Below are 6000 nucleotides of genomic sequence, written 5' to 3'. Positions count from 1 at the left end.
ACGCCAGTGGCCCTCTTTAGAGCCAGTAGCCCCTTTATATACAGATTACGCTGACGGGCCACTAAAAAGTTCCTTCATTAAACAGTGTTTTCATTTTTACACAGAACCAAATGACTCCAGTGTGTGATTTTTAGACAGCATGCCGGCATTGTGGAATTAAGACAGGTGTGACTTTTCACACAACAGTGTCGGTTTCTAGTGTGGCATATGCCATATGTGTCGGCAGTGCTTTATAAACATTAACAAAGGAGTAACATGTCAATAACAATCATTTACCATCCCTGTTAAATAGCAGCTGATCTCGTCCTCTCGTCCTCAGAGGGTAAGACGCTCACAGACCTCATTGTTTTCCCAATTTGTGTACATTTTTGGCTGCTGTTCTTTGAGTTAGACGTTAACTGGGCCAGCGTTGTCACAACATTAACCAATGTTCCTGTCCTGCTGGCTGTCTTGTTTATACAGAGATCATTTCGGCATTGTTACTACTTCTGGTGCAGCCATTCCTCGATTGTACCTTTTATGCAGACCAGCAAGGCGGCACAACGGCATTAACATCTCATTCTAAGGTAACGAAAAAATAATTCTTATTTTCAAGTTGATTAAACACCAGAGACAAAAAAATGTTATATAATGATTATTTTCTGTCTGAGTCAAGTCTTTAGTCATGAACACGAAGTCAGTCAAGTTGAGTCTTTTATCATTGTTAGTCAAGCAAATCTTCAGTTCTCAAATTTGTGACTCGAGTCGAGTCATGTGACCACCCCTGGCTTTCTGTGTGTGGATATCTCTTCATGCACACATGTTTATATGTGCACATCATAATTGTGGTTACTGTAAAGCTCCGGCTCAAAAACCCTTTGTTTCCTTTATTGTGGCTTTGGCTTGCTGAGATCAAACAGGCTTATCGGCATCTTCAGACTCTTCGTAATTCGCCCCATCTGAGAGGAGAGATATTATTGGTCTCATTTGAATCAGTGTCTAACTGAACGGACCAACTGGCACTTGACAGGCCTCTGTTGTCATATGATTTACAGTGATTTATATATTTCATTTAAACGGTTACTATCTGATGATGCACTGTTCCTCAGATTGAATTTGACACAACAAAACACGGCTGCCTGCGCTGTGTTGAACTAAATTATGTGTGGGTATTTTAACAGAGCATAGTTAGGCAGGAGCATCTGCTGTTGCTGCCCACGCAGTGCCAACATGGCAGACAGCCTAATGGCTGGTGCCAGGTGGCAACGCCAGGGCACTGTGACGAAACACACACACACATCTGTAGCTCCTCTGCCTGCCTTTTTCTCAAAGAGTCACAGTTTATTACTATTGCTAACTTCCTCTGGTGTAATCTGTAACAACATCAGTCTGCTGCGGACCATTAACAAAATGTACGTTTGCACAGAATATGCAGTCAGTCAACAAAAATGTGTAAATTTACTTTGAAAACAAGTTTACCCAATACCAAAATTATTGATCTTTCTTGTCGTATTTACAAATGCTTCCACTAGGGACGGGAAACGTATTGATATCATGTCAATCATGATATCCGAGTAGTTATAATGTTAGATTTTGGATAATATAAGTTTTATCTTTTCCTGTTTTTAAAGGCTGCATTACTCAGTCCCTCCAGAATTTCACTGCGTTGCAATTACAAACTATGTACAGCCTTGCAATTTTGTCCAATCACCACTACTTCACCGCAAATTTGACTCATTTAATCATATAGCTGTGCAGTGTATTGATCCACTCAGCCCCCCTTTTTCTGTCTCTGTTTATCATGAGAGCACTGCTACGGCTGTCACACACATAGTGACAGACATACACACAATGCGTAACTGCTTTTCTGTTTTTTTTAAAGGACAGTTGACAAAAGCAACATAAATCCAGGTGTAGTCGTCTTTAAGCTTTGACCAGTTTTGATAGTTTGCGATGGAGAAGCTTTCAGAGGAAAAATATCAGTGACTTTCAAATCTAGCTCACAAACTGGCTGCATGACCCATTTCATGAGCCGAACCCAGGAAGTCTTTTCCTCTTTATGTGTCTACGTGTCATAACAAGACGGAGAGGAGTCATAATGTCTCGTCATGCGTCTCCCACCTTTTGTGTCCCGCCGAGAGTTCTGCCAAGCGAACTGCGTCATTCAGGTGTGTCATGAATACACAGGAGAGGACATGACGGCTGTAGTAAGACGAGAAAGCACAATAAAGCAGCAGCAGCATGCCTGAGAGTAGAGTGGGCGTACTATTCAAGAAATGTACCTAATACTCCAACACACACAGAGACAGAGACGGCGCTTTGATGTGAGAGGACGTCACTGAGTAAACCTCTGGAATGCTTGAAATCTGACAGTATAGACTCTCCTCCTCCTCGTCCTCCTCCTCTGCAGCAGATTTTATCCTCAGGCACTGTGTATCTTAAGCAGAGCTTTACATGTCAACGCAGGTTTCTGTGTCATGACATGATGCCATCTTTGAAATATTACTCAGGAATGTCTCACACTGCCTTCCAAGCATACCAATGCTGGGAATTTGTGGTCTGCCCTTTCTGCTGCATATGCAAATTATGCAACACTATACAATTAAGTGGAAAAAATACCATTAGATGCATGTTTGGACAAAGGTTTAAGTTCTGTAGGTGACACTTGCTTTGTTTGAGGAGGTTGAAAATGTGAATGGAAATAGACCAAACCACCACGACTTCACAATAACATTGACAATATAGTTGAACACTGTTTTTCTGACGTTTGGGATGTTTCCGCTGTGCTTTTTCTTATCTCTTTAATTCTCTGCTCAACCATTTGGTAGAGCACATCTTTAATCACTATATCGTAATAAAAAAATAAGTTGAATTCAATTCAACCTGACTGAGCCATCTCTTACGTTCAGTTCAGGTAGTTATACTAAAAAAAATCCACTTGATGTTGCTGTGTCTTTAAATAGGTAGGGATATTTATTTGAACTTACTGAACTTTCTTACTGAACAGATTTATGTAACTTTATACAAATATTATTATTTATATAGTTCATGGTGCTATGTTGACAGTTTTTCATGTGTGTAATTTTCAATGGTGGTTTATGGGGGAAATGCTCTCACTGCCCCCATGATTTGCGGTAGCATGCTCTATTTCGTCCGTATCTGCAGAGTACAGACAGAGGGTTCCCTCATGTCTGTATGTAACGTTAAATGCCCTTAACATGTGCATGTAAATGGAACAAGTCTCACAAGTTAGGAAATTTCTTTTTTTTTAAGTTAAATGATCTGTTGAATCAAATCGACGCATCTTAAGTTCTTCAGAGCCAGAGGAAAAAAAAGAAAAATCTGTCAGACACTCCACTCCAATGTCCTCCATGTCTGTATACCAGCATCAAAAACATATGACATTACTGTGACCAACTTAAGCTCTCAGCCTTCATGGCATTGCAATCAACGCTAATTTTAGTCCTGTCCACATACTCTGCATGAGGTCTGTTTACCACATGCAGCGCGGTTGTAAGCAGCGTGCCCATCAACGTGCTGCAAACAACCACAAAGAGCAAACAAAACCAGACACATCCATGCCAGACTACACAACAAACACACTGTGCTCCCAGCTCATCTGCACTTTCTGCAGTGATATTCCATCAGAGTACTTTTACTGCTCTGAGAGCCTCACCTGAGCCTCCAAAGTACTTTAACTGTGATAATCGTCATGCCTATCCTGCACTTCCACAGAACCAACATCTTTAAGAAGAGACGCGACTCTGCAAGCAGGACGGTGTCTATAATTGGCCTCGTACACCAACAGAAGTATAAAAAAAAATCTGGATGTCCTAAATTCAGTGCTTGACTTTCTAATCCAATTAGTATCTTCACGGAAATTAAATTTCTTGAAGGAAATTAAACGTACACGTCCTCACTACTCTTTTTACAGCCTCGTCGCCAGAATAAAATGTATGCATTGTATGTTTCTGCCAAGATTTAAGTTACATTTGCATGTTTCAAGCGTATCATATTCACATTCCTAAAGTGACGTAGTTCAGATTACATTCAGCGACCTGAATGGTGTGACACCTGAGCGAGACGGCTGCCAAGCAGCAGACAGCAGCAGGTCACTGTTCAACCAACAACCTGTCAGGTGATTTCCAGCCATGTTAGTTGTGACCAAACTGGTCATTTTTTGATGGTACACTGGGACATTTCAAGATTCAAGATTCAAAGATTCAATTCTTGAATCTTGAATCTTGAAATGTCCCAGTGTACCCAGTGTACATTTTTTGATGGTACACTGGGACATTTCCATCTGTGTGTATTGCAACCAAACTGGTAACTTTTTAATGGCACACCTTGACATTTTTAGCCGTGTTTGTTGTGTCAGAACTAGGAATTTTTTACCAGCTACTTTTTAACGACAGGTTAGAACATTTTCAGCCAAATTTATTGCAACGAAACCAAAGGTTTTAATGGCACATTGGGACATTTCCAGCCATATTTGTTGTGAGGAAACCGAGTACTTTTTAATCATGTCGGGACATTTGCACCCGTGTTTGTCGCGACCTAAGTGGGTATTTTTGAACTACATCTGGGGAAATTTCCAGCCGTGTTTGTTGCGACCAAATATTTTTTAATGGCATGTTGGGACATGTTTAGTTGTTTTTTAATTGCGACCAAACAGGGTATTTTATAACTACATGTTGGGATATTTTCAGTCATGTTTGTTGTGACCAAACTGGTCAACTTTTAACAGCAAGTCTGGAACATTTTCAGCTGTATTTGTTGCAACCAAACCAGGTATTGTTTAATATGTTTTGGGATATTTCCAGCTGTGTTTGTTGCAATTAAACTGGTCACTTTTTAACTGCACATCTGGACAATATCCAGCTTTGAGTGCAACAAACGCCACAACCAATGCTGTTTGTTGGTTTTGAACTCCCCTTCCTGGGTCAGAATCCACTGTGTGTTGGACGCATCCACCTCAACCTCAACCCACCCTGAACGGACTTTCGTGCTCTTTAAACTACGTCCGTTGCTTTAAGCATCTATTAATGAAACAGGTTGGAGTTGGTGGAAAGCTCGGTTCATCTCATACAGATGTTAAACAGTGTCCCTGATGTCATTAAAGTGGTGCAGAGGGAAAGGGTGTCGGTTAGCTTTAGGCAACAAAACTACTTGGTTAAAGTTAGGGGAAGGTCTCAAACACCACAACCGATGATGTTTGTTGGTCTCGAGTACCGCCATCCTGGGTCAAAGTCCAGTGTTTGTTAGGGACATCCACCTCGTGCCCGTGCTGCATATTTTGACGCTCTGGGAAAGAGACCAGGCTGCCTGTTTAGAAACCACTGTCAAAATTTATATAAACTGTGTACAGTAATGCCTGTGAGCTTCAATTCTGTTGCACAATTTATCATCTCTCCTACTTCGAGGAATTGTGTTGGTTTGGACATTTCAAACACAATTTGTCGTTCAATTGTTCCGACACACATCTGAGCCAAAATCTAGCGCAGCTGACATGACGTATATATTATGGCTGATTCTGGGAGACTAGTGGCCGTATGCACAAAATAAACATAACATGCGGGGGTTATGGGGACTACCCGAACAGATGCTTTCAAAACTCAGTTTGCAACCCATAATGTCTTTTGGAAAATATCCTCCCTCACCTCCTCCACTGTGTTAAAGTAAAGTTTTGCTGTTGCTGTTGGATTTCAGCTTTGATCAGATAGCTTATTGTGATAATTTGTGTCAGTTACAGGCTTCTGCACAGTTAAAGGGGAACACCTGCAATTTTATCAGTTTAGTTGTATTTGCAGACCAGCTGAGCATCATAAAAAAAAAATATGAAGTTATTGGTGCTTATTATTCTCATAAAGATCATCCAGATTACAAGAGGACAAAAGAAAGAAAGAAAAAGAGAAAACATCACATCATGAGGCTGACAGCTTTCACCCTGCGTTTCAAATTAATGACCTTCCATATTGACAGAGTCCAAACATGAGAATACAGCGCAGTCAGTTGATATGC

The sequence above is a fragment of the Plectropomus leopardus genome, chromosome 13 (genome assembly GCF_008729295.1).
Source record: "Plectropomus leopardus isolate mb chromosome 13, YSFRI_Pleo_2.0, whole genome shotgun sequence".
Classification (NCBI taxonomy): Eukaryota; Metazoa; Chordata; class Actinopteri; order Perciformes; family Serranidae; genus Plectropomus; species Plectropomus leopardus.
The sequence above is the reverse complement of the archived record's forward strand: the minus strand, read 5'-3'. Positions refer to the sequence as shown.